Source organism: Pseudopipra pipra, chromosome 16, assembly GCF_036250125.1.
Source record: "Pseudopipra pipra isolate bDixPip1 chromosome 16, bDixPip1.hap1, whole genome shotgun sequence".
Taxonomy (NCBI): Eukaryota; Metazoa; Chordata; class Aves; order Passeriformes; family Pipridae; genus Pseudopipra; species Pseudopipra pipra.
Window position 1 is genome coordinate 563548 of NC_087564.1, and position 14273 is coordinate 577820.

At 44.9% G+C, this 14273-nt stretch overlaps 1 protein-coding gene and 1 long non-coding RNA gene across 6 annotated transcripts in view; one reads left to right on the forward strand and one right to left on the reverse strand.

Annotated features, from left to right (window-relative positions):
* The window catches only part of TBC1D24 (TBC1 domain family member 24), a 30468-nt gene extending 19306 nt beyond the window's left edge, over positions 1–11162 (reverse strand). Inside the window, exons 1-2 of one of the 5 annotated variants that reach the window (XM_064672427.1) lie at positions 9862–10975; positions 945–1048 (exon numbers count right to left, since the gene is read on the reverse strand). The gene's annotated coding sequence lies outside the window, so the exon portion shown is untranslated. Of the gene's footprint in view, positions 1–944; positions 1049–9861; positions 10976–11108 lie in introns of those variants that run through there. The other 4 variants (XM_064672425.1, XM_064672429.1, XM_064672428.1 and 1 more) reach the window with 4 other exon arrangements.
* A 481-nt stretch (positions 11163–11643) lies between these two features.
* On the forward strand, positions 11644–13332 carry LOC135422877 (uncharacterized). The gene is made up of 2 exons (XR_010434634.1): positions 11644–12346; positions 12843–13332. It is a non-coding gene; the product is annotated as an uncharacterized LOC135422877 (long non-coding RNA).
* The last annotated feature ends 941 nt before the right edge of the window (positions 13333–14273 follow it).

A 14273-nucleotide genomic window follows, 5' to 3' on the forward strand; every position in this document is an offset into this window, starting at 1 on the left:
ACTCAGCATTTTTAATTCAAATCCTAGAATAAGGTCCCTGTGTAGAAGAGAAATTCAATCTATTTTTGCAGTGGCCAAAGGACACAGAGATGAGCCACTCTGCTCATGGACACTTCAGCATAGAAACTATCACTGCCCTGTTCTTGCTGGATTCTCCAACATGCTCCCACCTTGTGCCACCATCCCTTGGGAGCTGCTTGACTTATATTAGGGAGGGTTAAGTATAATGTCCATCATATAAGACAACTTCTAAGATACCCAGAGATACATCTTGGCTGTCTGTCTTTTTCCTGTAAACTTTCTTCTCCTGTCTTATTTTCCATCATCCAGAGATGCAGGCATACTTAGAGGCTGCATCAGTCATTTTTCCCTCTAGCAGCTACTGCCCATTCCAGGAATTTACCAATTTGATGAATATGTGCTCCTGAAGCTCACTGAAATCCATGGCTAGAGGATGGCAGTCAGACTGCCAGAGGTTTTGATTTGAGCTCACAGTTTTATACATTCTTTGGCTGGGATAACTGTGCTGGGTCTGCAAGTATGTCTGGTTGCATATGCTTTTCACAGCTCGAGATGCTGTGAGAAAAAGTGACAGCAAAGCAAATGGGCATTGTCAAGGCTGCCAGAGCATGACCAGCTCTTAACTCTGCTTGCAAAACCAACAGAAGTCGTGTGCTCCAGTGTAATGGTGCATAGCTCCTGACACTGTGCCAGCAGCTACTGTAAGCCAGCAGGCCTCAAATGAGGAGGATTCACTTGCCAAAAGAGAAGAGCCCAAGAAATCTCAGGAAAATTCCAGATAGCCTTCTTCTCCTCCTCCTACTCTTTCTGAGTCTTCCTCCATCCCTCCCTCCTGCAGGGCAAGTTCTCTCTCTTCTGGCAATCATGTGAAGAGCAATGCTTAACTTTGGGCTGGTGGGAAGAGGAAACAGAAGATGTCTCACCCTCAGCAGCCAAGGGCCAGTGAGTCAGGGCTGTCTCCTGCCCATTCCTCCCACTACAAGGCAGCAACCAGGCAGTGCAGATTCATATTTGGAGGGATAGAAGGCTGGAGTTTCAGTTAAAGAGTTAAACTAGAGGAGGATGGCTGTGTGAGAGTGCAGTTGTGTCACAAAGTCCCATCTTCACCTAAACTACCTTGCTTACACATATAAAGGGCCAAGACACAGGCAGAAGGGAAAGAACCATTTCAGAATGAAATGTTTGTCTGAAGATGTGGTTAAAGGCAGGCAGAGAGACTCATAGCCACTATTGCAGCAAAACTCTTTCCTTCCTGCTGAAGTAGCTGTAGAGAAGCCAGCATCACATTATGGTAAATATCTTCTAACTGGACATTGGACCAACAGGAGGGATCAGCAATTGAACTGCACAGAACTGAACTGCTGTCAAGTATGTGACAGAACAGAACTACAAGTAAAAACTCAAGAGAAAAAAAATTACATTACTTATAATAACCATAGAACCACAGAATGGTTTGAGTTGGAAGGACCTTAAAGCTCATCTCCTTCCACCCGTGGGCAGGGACACCTTCCATTAGCGCAGGTTGCTCCAAGCCCCACCCAATCTGGCCTTGAACACTTGCAGGGATGGGGCAGCCACAGCTTCTCTGGGCAACAACAAAGCTCTAAAGTTCTGTATTCCTTATTTAGGGGAAGCAGTCATTATCCTTTCTCATCAGACTGACTTGCACAACACAGCAGGAATTAACAGAGAACAGAAACAGGAGAAAAGACTTTTTTCATAGTACCTGCCCCACAATTTGGAGATTGTTAGATCTATTAGTGGAGCTCTTCAGGTAAGTGCAATATAAAAAAAAAGCAAGCACATAAGTGAGAATTACAACTAGAAAAATGCATATTGAAGATTTGCCAAAAATGGCTGCAGCAGAGGCAAAAATTTTCAAGGTTAAGTTTAAACTATGAAGCAGGCAAAGAATCATTACAATTCAAACCCGAGCAAGGACCATGGTAACTGGCATGAGTTCAAGTCAGTGACTGAATTTTCAGGAAATATTTAGCTTGCTAGTCTAGCCACATTTTCCATTTCATTCCCTTAGCTCTTCCCATTGTCTTTTGGGCTGCTTTCAGAAGACTGCCTAAAACTGCCTGAATCTGTATAAAATACCCAGCAGTGAAGCCAAGCGTGACAGGCAAATTCCCATACTGCCTGTGAAGAAAAAAATCTCTGAAAGTGTCTAAAAACACATCAGCAGGAAAAAAAGATTTGAATTATGACTTATTTTCATTATGGGGAATATAATGCCTTCACTAAAGATAACATGTCTGGGGACTACAATAATTTTATTATTGAAAAGAATTATTTTATTATTAAGGGAGGTTTTTTGTTGTTTGTTTGCTTTGTTTTTTCTTTCCAAAATGTGAGAAACAGCAAACTGAAATATCTGAAATACAACTAACCCAGAGGATAATTACTGCAGTCAAATCCAGAGTACACCCAGTACTCTGCAGTAGTGAAATATTTACAATCTAAACTTCTTAAAAATAAATTCCAACTTTAGTTAAAGCCTGAGATTACATGATTTGATATTGCTTTTAATAAACACAGAAGAGTGTCCTAAAAAACCTCAAACTATGATTAATCAGGAAAACCTTGCCCCCTATTCCATTTAGGTACTCTTGCAACTTTGTGTTCTGAAAGTCTGACAACAGTTTAAAAGCTTATTAAGACACTTAATTTAAATCTAATGTAGCTGCTCTATAAGAGGCACCTCCAAACTTTGAAAATAACATTTTTCTTCTTATCTGTGGGCAGTTACACCACCCTGGATTCAGCCCTTTGCTATGTACAGATACAGCCAGATACGAACAACCACATACTGGTATGTATTTTTATAAGTTGCTAACAGAAAGCAAATATTCCTTTTTGCTGCCCTGCAAATCAAGACTAATGTAAACCTCCAGACCTGCAGAGTATCATTTGCTGTTTATACTGCTGATAGGCAGGGAAAAGACTCAAATTTACGCTTTTTCATAATCTTGTTGGACTAATCCATGCAGAAGGCACATGAAGAGAGAATGAGAACTGCTTCCTCTAGACAGCTTGGAAGTAGTCCTTATCCCAGTATGAGAAAATTAACCACAAAAGTCTGAGTAGATGATTTCCATCCGTGAGGAATACTCAAATCACCTCTGAGATGTTTCCTTCATGCATGGAAGAGTCTGACAGAAGCACAGAGCAACACAGCAAGACAGCAGTAACTGCAGAACAAAAGGCACAGGGCAGGCAGCTTCCCTCTCGTTTCCCAGTATTCCAGTGCATCCCGCAGCTTTCTCAAGCCTGGACTTAGAGCAGCACACCTTGACATCTCTGCTCTGTGGATCTGGAAACGAGATTGGACACCACAGTTCCCCTTTGCCCAAACAACCCTGTTCACAAGCACGGTTTGTCACTTTTACAGCCTCAGTGAGGTCCTCTGCCACCTCTTCCCGGGGCAGCTGTGTGCTCCAGAGCTGGGATTAAACACTCCATTTAGCATGAGAACAGCATGGAGAGATTGGGAACACACGATCCCTTCTGGCAGAGCACACAGAGATCCATGGATTGCTTTAACTGCTTTAAATGCAGTTCGATCTCTGCGTGGTGCCCTGGGGACTGTGCACAGCACGCGCTGAGTACCAGGGAGAAAATCCCTGATAATGTCCTAGTACGAGTTTACCAACAATGTGATAGGGGATTAGGAGCTGCTTCCTGCTGGGTTTTTTGTATTCTTTTAGGACAAAGTCTAGAAACTTCTCGGTCTCTCAAATAACTGATAAAAGACCTGATATCAGAGTACTCTACAGGCAAATAATTTTAGCCATCTACATGATTTCTCTCGGGATATCAGTGCTGCATATGAAGCACAGTCACAGAGCTGTGTCCTAGAATCCCATGTGTTCAGTCCTAGGAACTTATTACCACCTCTTTAACTTATCTGTAATTAATTTGTTGTGCACTTCATTACAGTCTAAAGTTCAGACACACATTGAGCTCTTCACTGCTGGGTAGGTAAGTGACAGTAGCTTATATTTAGGAGAATGTGTATGCCATAAAATCATGGCATGATTCTATGGGTGGGAAGGGACCTTAAAGCTCATCCAGTCCCACCCCCTGCCACGGGCAGGGACACTTTCCACTAGCCCAGGTTGCTCCAAGCCCCGTCCAACCTGGCCTTGGACACTTCCAGGGACGAGGCAGCCACAACCTCTCTGGCCAAGCTGTGCCAGGCCCTCACCACCCTCTGAGCAGAGAATTTCTTCCCAACATCCAATCTAAATACATCTCATAGCTGCAAGCACTTCAATAGAAAGCAGCCCCTCATTCCCATTCAGGCTGGGATGACACAATGATGCTCAATGATGACACAATGATGCTCAATCCCTGTGAGCTGCACTGATCAGTAAAATGCCATAAAGGCACAATATAAACACACAAAACCAAGCAAGAGGAAAGTCTGGCAAAAACCACAACATGTTCTTGTTGAAAAACTGGAAGAGAAAAGAATGGCTCATGGTTCCACAAAAGGTCAAAAAAGCTAAAGAGCAGAGCTCTGTAAGAGGATACTGGAGATAAATGTTATCAAAGCCACAGATCAGCAGTTTTCTCTCCTGCCTACATCATAAAAACACACAAGAAACAATTAATGAAATTAAAGAGGATAATTCCTATCTTATTTCCCTTCAAACCAAAAGAAAACTGCACTTAGCCAGCAAAACTATTTTACATGATGTATTAAAAATTATCCATTAAAAAAAGATATATGTCAAAGTAGTGCAAAAAAAAATCAATGTAATTTTTTTACTACATTGTCTGTATTTTCCTTCTGGTTCTTCCAAAGTGTAAGGCTGAAAATATTCCTCATGTTGTGCTAATTATTCTTCTTCCCTTTGTTTCAGAAATAGGAGTAACTAGAAACATGTCTCCCTTCAACAGCAAACTCTGATTCACAGGCAGTCTTCAGTCTTCTTATTTTTTTTCTTTCCTCTAAGACCTTCAGTTTATATCTTTCTCCATTTGGAAGTACAGTCAGCTACACAGAACCAAAGACACAGTGCAACTGTCAGTGAAACACTTGACATGGTATCAAATCCATATGCAATAAACCAATCCCCTTTTCTGCTCTGTTGCACTGAGTGCTCTGTCAGTTCGACATCTATCACCTCTAGATCTTTCTCCACTACAAACATTTACTGGCAGAAAAACATATTTATATATTTGTGATTTGAAATGTTCTCCTCTTAGACATGGTGTCTGCACCGGTTTATGTCGAAAACCGATTTATTTTTCTCTTATCTAAACCAGAAGGTACAGGTACATGTACTCCACAGGTACATGTAATCAGGTTTTATTTCCTACACAGTTAGTGCTTCTTCAGGTCCAGAACAAGCAGCTGACAGCATGAATGGAAACACAGGGAGATTTTTACATGCAGAAGGCACAATCTGAGATACCAGGAAAGGGTACTCCTAGGAGAGAGGTTTGCAAAGAAGCGATTCCCAGTCCTTGGCAATGTTCCATGGCTTCATTAGCAGGACAAAGCCATTCAGGGGCTGAAGAGCTCACACCTCCTACACCTGCTCCTCCCACTGCCTGAGCAGTCTCCACAGCATGTGATTATTCCTTTTCAACAGGTTTTTGTGACCAGGGGTTTTCTCTATGGATCACTGGGTTCCTACCCTGGGCCAGTCTTTCCCTGTGCAACCACCAAGCTGCTGGGACGCTTTGCACCCCAAACTGCAGCAGGTGCAGGTCCCAGAGCTAACACAGCCCAGCTAGAATACAACAAACCCCTCAGCTTCCCGGGGCTTAGACTGCTAGCTTATCCCTGGCCTCAGACTGCCATGGTCATCCTCACACTGAGGGAGGGGATGGGAGCTGCTCCATGAGGAGGAACGCACCTTGTGACAAAGCCTCTCCTACCAACAACCTCTCCAAGTCATGATCTGGACCATACTGTAACTGTGGGGTTTTTGTTTTTTATCCTTCTGTTCCATACAATAGTAGCCTTTTTCCATGTAGGATTTAACAATACGTCTGCTGTGCTGGGCCAGGTAGCACCAGGAGCCTTGTCTGCAGGCTCCCGGGAAGCCTTTGCTGCTCAAGTGATGCACAAGCAGAACTAGCTCATCATAGTCTCAGCAGTAACTTGCTAATACAAATATATTTTCCTTTCAAATATATATACACACCCACAAAACATACATTGCACTGTACATATTGTATATATACAATATATGGACATATACATCCTATTTTTTAAAAGTAATGCTCAATTTCTTCACAATATTCATATTTATCAAAAATACATCCACACAGATGAATGTTGCACATTGTCTCTTACAAAAGGTTCAACATATGAATGGTACCATCTAAAGTCTATTAAGGAAACAGGCCAATGTCCCAATTCCCCACATGTTCTTTAAAACAAAACAAAAAGGCAAATTAATCAAAGCAATTCAAGTATCAGTGTGGAAACTTATGCAAATTTAATTTTTCTGTTAAGTCAACTGATATGTTTATAGTGATTTAAGACCCCTCAGTGCAATACTTGAATATACAAAGCCTTAAGTGGCAGTGCTGGAGAGCTTAAGAGATACCTAAATTAGGGAACGGGTGGATGAAGCAGTAACCCTGGTGCAGTGGAACACACAAGTTCTTAATCTCTGAGCCTATGGAAATCACTGTACACACTCCTTGACTCTGTAGTAAGCCAGTGGGACATATACTCTATTCATGCCAGCAGTTATTCCTAGAACTTGTTTATTCCAGGGTAGACTTGTGCTTCCATAATTTCAGCCAGCAGCTAAAGTCAGGGTAGGAAAATCTTACAATCTCAGACTATTTCACTAAGTGTAAGGGTGTAGCAGTTTTCTTTCAAAAAAAAAGTCAATTTACAGTAAGATGAGCATATAAAAATTAAAGCTGTCATTTTACTCAGGATTTATTTTCTTCCATCTCTGGAAAACCCTATAGATTTTGTTCCTTTCTTCTGAGATTGCTCAGGAGAAAAGCTTCAATAATCCTGTATGCCAAATAATGGATTACCCTTTCCTGAAAAAAGTGTAGGCTATCCTACACTCAGAAGATATTCAGACACCAACCAGTTCCAACTACACTTTACAGCTAAAGGAGGACCTAAGTTCAGCCAACAGCTGCATTTCAGGGAACTGGAACAACACTTCTTCATCTGGGTACTGATTTCTGTTGTCTTTCTAAACTCAGGCACTATTAAAAGTAAAAGATTAGCAACAAACACTCCTGTGCGGCAGCAAAGCTACAGAAACAGCATCTCATAAAGAAAAACTGATCAGTGTAGAATCCCAAACTAGTCCTGCATTACTCTGATTATGATTTTAAAATCAAAGGGCATTTAAAAAAACCAGACTGGCTGCCAAGTTTATAATCGTACTATTAGTGTACATTGCTAATCTTCTAGTCTTAGCTTTGAATTTTAATTTGTATAGACCTTCTTATAACTTATTCCATTCTCCTGGGCCTGTTTGTGAAGGGAAAAAAATGTTTGTAAAAATTAGACTGTTTTTTAAGCAATGCACTGGGCAACACTGATGTGCATCAGGTGCACCAGTGACCTCCAAACCTTTAAAAAACAAAAACTGGTATCTGCCTGCATGGCTGCCAACCTTCATACTTGGAATTGTGGTACAGAAAACAAGGTGACAAATATCCTCACAGTGGAGAAGAACAGCTAATTAACCACATTATTAAAGTGCTTGCAGCATAAACAACTCATTTCAGTCTCTAAAATAACAAGCAGGATTACTACTTGTGGCAGCTGTGTCATGAATTCCCCCCTCTATACAGGATGTACAAAAGCCTGCATTAAATGGGCAATCTCCATAAAATGTCTCTCTTCCTGGGAATAAGAGGTGTTTGCTGCACAGGTAGGGGGTTTTAGAATTACAGTGTTTAGAAGACTAGTTCTGAAACAAACCCAACTGAAGATACACAATGGACTATGGGGTTAGACCATCTGACTTGCTGAGGATTGATATCTGTCCTCTTAGGTAGAAAAATCTGTCCTAATCTGAACATTATTTTTCTTTTCAAATGACTGATACTCAGCCCAACAGATTTGGAAATAGCCCAGTACTAGTTTCCTGAAAAACAGTCACTACAACAAATTTGTGTACAAGTTATTTCTCCCTCAAATAGTTTTTCCCATAAAAACATAACAAAACAATCCAGTGTTGGTGCATCATCAGGAGAAGGGGGAAGGGTTTTAAACTGAAAGAAAGTTTAGATTAGATATTGGGAAGAAATTCTTTCCTGTGAGGGTGGTGAGGCCCTGGCACAGGTTGCCCAGAGAAGCTGTGGCTGCCCCATCCTGGAAGTGTCCAAGGCCAGGCTGGATGGGGCTTGGAGCAACCTGGGCTAGTGGAAGGTGTCCCTGCCCGTGGCAGGGGGTGGGACTGGATGAGCTTTAAGGTCCCTTCCAACCCAAACCATTCTGTGTTTCTGTGATAATGTATTTGCCTACACCCCCAGCACCCCCATTAACACAGACACTGGCAGTCACACAGATTTCTTCTGAATCTCCTTCCCAGGACAGTGGGAATCAACAGCTCATGGTCCTTTGCAGCATGTCTGAAAGCTCAGGTAATTTTCCTCTAACCTCAGAAGTTTAAGCAAGAGGAGAACAAATGAGTTATGTTAAAATCTAAAGAGTGTGAACACCACAGATATGAGCACTTCCATATATTAGTATTAGAGAATTAAAAACATTTTACTGCAGAGCTGGACATCTCCAGCACATACTCCCACCAAGACATGTGGACTCCACGGCAGTCAATTACTAATTACAGTGCAATGAGGTCCATTTTCATATCAGAAAGGTCACATGATTGTCTGGTCAAGTACAAAAGCAGGAAATGGCTCAAGAATACCCTTCCTGTGACAATCCACTGGACCCCCCAACACACCCCATGCAAACCTGTCAGACTGTTGCAACTAAACCTGACAATAGAGGCCTCCCCAAACAAATTTAAGAGAAATTGTAGTTCTTTAGTCCTCAATCCCAATCCAAGGCTGTGTACAGATGAAATATAAGGAGATATTTTTCTTTCAGACCATTGGCACAATTTATCTATTTGGAGTGGTAACACACATTTATGTGTCTGAGCTCTGTAGCCATAGCCCAGCAGCAGCAGTTCTAATGTCCTCCCCAACCTCATAGGCAGGGCAGAGTGGATCCTACAGAGCCAGAAGAACAGCAAGCACCGAACTCGTGGTATCTTGCCAATAATTTGCTTGTCACTGACTGTATGTGGCTTCAGCACTAAAGGAAAGGCACTTGTGACCCAAACAAATGCCAGGGCAGCATTATCAGATTGCAATAACCTTGGTGTTGGAGATGGTGAGACACATGTGCAGTGTGGACTGGTTTGCTTTGCTTGCCTGCCTTAAATATACAGACAGGGTCATTTTACTGCAGGGATAGCTTTTTTTTTTCATTTTTCTTTACAGTCCAAATGACAAGGCTGATCAGGGGATGGAGGCCCTTACACATTTCAGATTAACAGAATGAATAAGCAAATGGAACCAAGGGGAGAAAACAAAGGTCACAATTAAAGGATTGAGCTGGGAAGAGCAGACATGCTTAAATATGTGACAGATCCACAAACAGCCTGCTAGAAACATTTACTTGGCAGCATTTAATTATTAACAGCAAAAAAAAAAAAAAAAAAAAAGACAAGGAGAAAGCTGTTTTTCCTTTTCCTGGCTGCAGGAACACCTCTTAATTTTCAAATATTAATGACAGAAAAGACATTCAGGACAAGGATTCCCAACAGCTAATTATTGTGCAATACTATCCACAGCCATTTTGCAAATTACAAAGGATACAAGTATCACATACTGCTCAAAGGAACAAAGAGCTACCATAAAATGTTGCTGAAATCCTTGGATTCAAGTTGTCAGTGCTGTTCCCGAGTAACTATCTTGAAGAGAAGTCTTTTGCAACACTCTAATTGCTAGTGATTGCAGAAAGAAGGAAATTCCAACAACAGGGAATTCCCTTTTCTAGTAATACAGCTCCCTAGATGTGACCTATGTAATTTCTGTGCTCTGGGTATTCCTGGATGCTCTGACAATCCTATTGGGATTTCTTGTAAGCCAGAAAAGCTTTGAAATGCTCCAGCTTCCTGTAGGAATTGGATAAAATATATATACATATAAAAATGCAAGGATTGATATAATACAGTCCAACTGAGAAGCTCCCAGTTTTCTCTCATCACAGGTAGAGGCACCTGCAAGGTGTCATCCCTTCTGCTGCCCTAGGATACCCCTAGACATGCTGCATCCCCTTGGCTATTGCTCTCCTGCTCACAGGCCCAGAGAGGCAGAGAAGCATTTCGGCAGGTACCCTAAATCTGATGTTTGGGTGGTGGGGAACAGTTTGGCAGTCCCAATACTACAGCAGCAATTTTCACTGAAGGACAGGCTGTACAGACATATACATATATATGTGTGTGTATATATATATATATATATATATATGCTTCATAGAGCAGCTCCTGGAGGAAGAGCAACGTGAGAACAAACCCTTAACAAAATTTTACTTTCATTTCAGAGATCTTAAAACCCTGAAGGAAGAGGCCGCAGAACACAAGTGCTGGGTTTAGAGGACCCACCGCCCCTCCGAGGGGCCCGGCCAGCAGGACAGGCGTGAGCTCTGGGTGAGCACCACCAGCCACCGGGGGATCCTCTCCGCCTCACCCCCAGCTTTTCCCACATTCCAGGGACTGGAACAGGGTGGACCCGCACTGGAGGCACTGGAAGGCACTCACAGGCCATTTAACCCGCACACACCGCAGCAGCCCCTGGGCGCTGTCCAGAGCCCCCGCGGCCACCCACTGCTCCGGGAGGCTCCGCAGCCCACAGGCAGACACAGCCTCCCCCGCAGCTCCCACCCGGCCTCGCACGGGCACGGCGGGCGACCCGCGGCCCGGACACGGGGCCCGGAGAAGGCCGGTTCGGAGCCGCCCCCCTCCGGGGTCCAGCCTGGCCGCTCGCGAGGAGATGCGGCCGCCCGGCCCCGAACTCCATCCCTCGCCCGGCCTCCCCCGGAGCCGCGCCCTCACCGCCCTCACCGCCCTCTCCGCCCTCACCGCCCTCTCCGCACTCCGCCGCCGCCGAGCCGCGTCCGCCGGGACGGGGGCGCGCGCGGCCCCCGCGCCTGCGCGGAGGGGGCGGTGGCGGTGGCGGGACGGGCGCGCGCACGCAGTCCCCGGCGGGCGGGAGCGGGCGAGGCGCCCCCGGCCCTGAGGGCGGGCGGGGCTGTGAGGGGCCATGGGGGGGCGTGAGGAGTGATGGGGGTTGTGAGGGGCTGTGAGGGGCCATGGGGGGGCGTGAGGGGTGATGGGGGTTGTGAGGGGCTGTGAGGGGCCATGGGGGGGCGTGAGGGGTGATGGGGGTTGTGAGGGGCTGTGAGGGGCCTTGGGGTGGCGTGAGGGGTGATGGGGGTTGTGAGGGGTTGTGAGAAGTGACAGGGAGCTGTGAGGGGCTATGGGGGCTGTGAGAGGTGACAGCAGGCTGTGAGGGGTGATGGGGGCTGTGAGGGGTGATGGGGGCTGTGAGGGGTGATGGGGGCTGTGAGGGATGGGGGGAGTTTGAGGGTCTATGAGGGCCTGTAAGGAGTGATGGGGGGTGGTGAGGACCTGTGAGGGTTAATGGGGGGCTGTGAGAGGTGGCTGTGAGTGACAGTGGGAGCTTTGAAGGATCAGGCTGTGAGAGGTGACAGTGAAGGACTGTGAGGCATCAGGGGGATGCAGGGTAATGATGAGCGGCTGTGAGAGGTGATGGGGACTGTGAGAGCTGGTGGGTGGTGGTGAGGGGCAGTGTGGGCAGACAGGGCAGTAGGAGCAGTGTTGTGATAAGGGTATAGAAATTTGGCAGAAAAGAAACACCCTTGTTCAGCTGGTCTTTGGAGATCAGAGGGGCTGGGGTTGGCTGGGCTTAATCTCTGATTATAACCAATTTGGCACTGTAAGTGGTTGTGTTCAATAGGAACTTCCGCAAGCACAGGTTCTCAAACTGGGAATCCGGTAATATTCTATTAGAATTTTCACCATCACAAATTCATGAACAGTGTGGTTTACTGAAGCAGCAGAAATACAAGGGAGAATGGCTTCAAACTGAAAGACAGTAGGTTTAGATTAAATATTAGAAAGAAATTCTTTACTGAGAGGGTGGTGATGCCCTGGCACAGGTTGCCCAGAGAAGCTGTGGCTGCCCCATCCCTGGAAGTGTCCAAGGCCAGGTTGGACGGGGCCTGGAGCAACCTGGGCTAGTGGAAGGTGTTCCTGCCCATGGCAGGGGTTGGGACTAGGTAAGCTTTAATGTCCCTTCCAACCAACCCATTAATGAAATAGAGATTTGGAATTGCTCTGGATAAATGCACTAGCTGTGATAGAGCTCTAACAATAACAGTAGTATAATGTTAGTCCAAGTAATAATAATCTTATGCAGAAATTTAGCAAGAAGCCTTCGGAGGAGGGAGAGGAGAGTAGCCCATCAACTGTCTCCAAGGTGTTTTTTTTGGGTCTTCCTCCTAACTAGGTGAAATTTCCACCCTCCATATATACAGCCCAATCTTATCCCCCTGCTCCTTCTTCACGTATAGCATGATCTAGGCAGAGAGCCTAGATGAGTCATATATGTGGGAGCATGTACTTAATTAAGTCTGTTAGCATATGCAGGGTGTGTGTTTTAATATATAAATGATGCTTAATCAGAAAAAAAGTTACCTTTTTAATTTTTTTCCCCCATGGTGTCCTTCAAAGTTCTGGTCATACAACTTTGTTCTCTGTTGTTCTGTTCCTCAGAGCCAGACCATGTCTCCACAGAACCTGCTCCTCCAGCCAGCTGAGCCTTTCCTGACATCAGCTGTGCAGATCTCCATCCACAGAGATAACTCAGAGGATACACAGCATAGGCTGCAGATATTCAGCCCTAGCCCTTTGCCTGGCTCCTTGGTCATCATCCCGCAGACAGCAGTGAGGGGTGAGGAGGCCTTGGGCTGTGTTTCTGCCCTTTGGGCTGGGTAAAGCTCAGGGCAAATACTGGATACAACTACTGCTTTAGGAAAGCTTTAAAATCTGACTACTTTTGTGCTCAGTAACAATGTGACTGCTTTTTTGCAAAGCCTACAATGTCCGGGACAGAAATTGGTTCATTTTAAAGATGGAGGATTTCCATAGTGTTTATTTGACTTGGCTTGGCAGCAGTGTTCTGTTTACGACTGGATAAATAACTGCCACATTAAAGATTATTAACTAGCAATGCTTCAGTGACCAATAAAGTCCTAATCTTTTATATGGTGTTGTAAATGTACACAGCTTGGTAACGGAGGATCTTGCCAAAGAGATAACAAATCCCTTACCCAGAAGGTTTACAATCTTAAGGAAACCACAAAGGACCACAAGGAAAGTAAAAAGCATGATAATGAAACATAGAACACACAGAGGACTTGTAGCCATTGCATCTGGATTTTAAATGGGGATCTTAAGAGGGTTTTTTGTATTTACCTTAAAGCTACTGGGCAGTGATTAGAGGCAAGATAAAATCCTAGAGTTGTTCGGGTTGGAAGGGACCTTAAAGATCACCCAGTTCCACCCTCTGCCGTGGGCAGGGACACCTTCCACTAGTCCAGGTTACTCCAAGCCCCATCCAACCAGGCTTTGAACACTTCCAGGCATGAGACAGCCACAGCTTCTCTGGGCAACCTGTGCCAGGGCCTCGCCACTCTTCCCTCTTTTAGTTTAAAACCATCAGCCTTGTTCTATTGCTACAGGCCTTGCTAAAAGAGTCTGTCCCCATCTTTCTTACAGGTCCCTGTAAAGTCCTGCAGAGGGACACGGGGTGACAGGGTGAGTGGGGTCTCGGGCACTGCCGTGCCCCTGCCTCCGCTGGTGGCCAGGCAGGGCAGTCCCACTGCTCCAAGGAAGGTCTAAGCTCCAAATTGGTGGGAAGCACTGAGCAGCCCTCCTGAAGTGCTTCCTTCCAGGCTTCCTTATGACTGGTCAATGCTGCTGTGGAGAGCAATGAACTGGTGTCATGGGGCACATGCCAGAGCCATTTCCTGAAGCCATTTGTTTATTCACATGTTAAATTGGAAATATAGTACATCATTTTATATTCACTTGTAAGCTCTGTAGAGTCCTAGAGGGCAGTTCCACACATGGAAAGGATTATATTCCCTGTGCTAAATGAAGCTGAGCTTGCAAGGAAAGCAGGCTTAGAAGAGGATGAAAGTG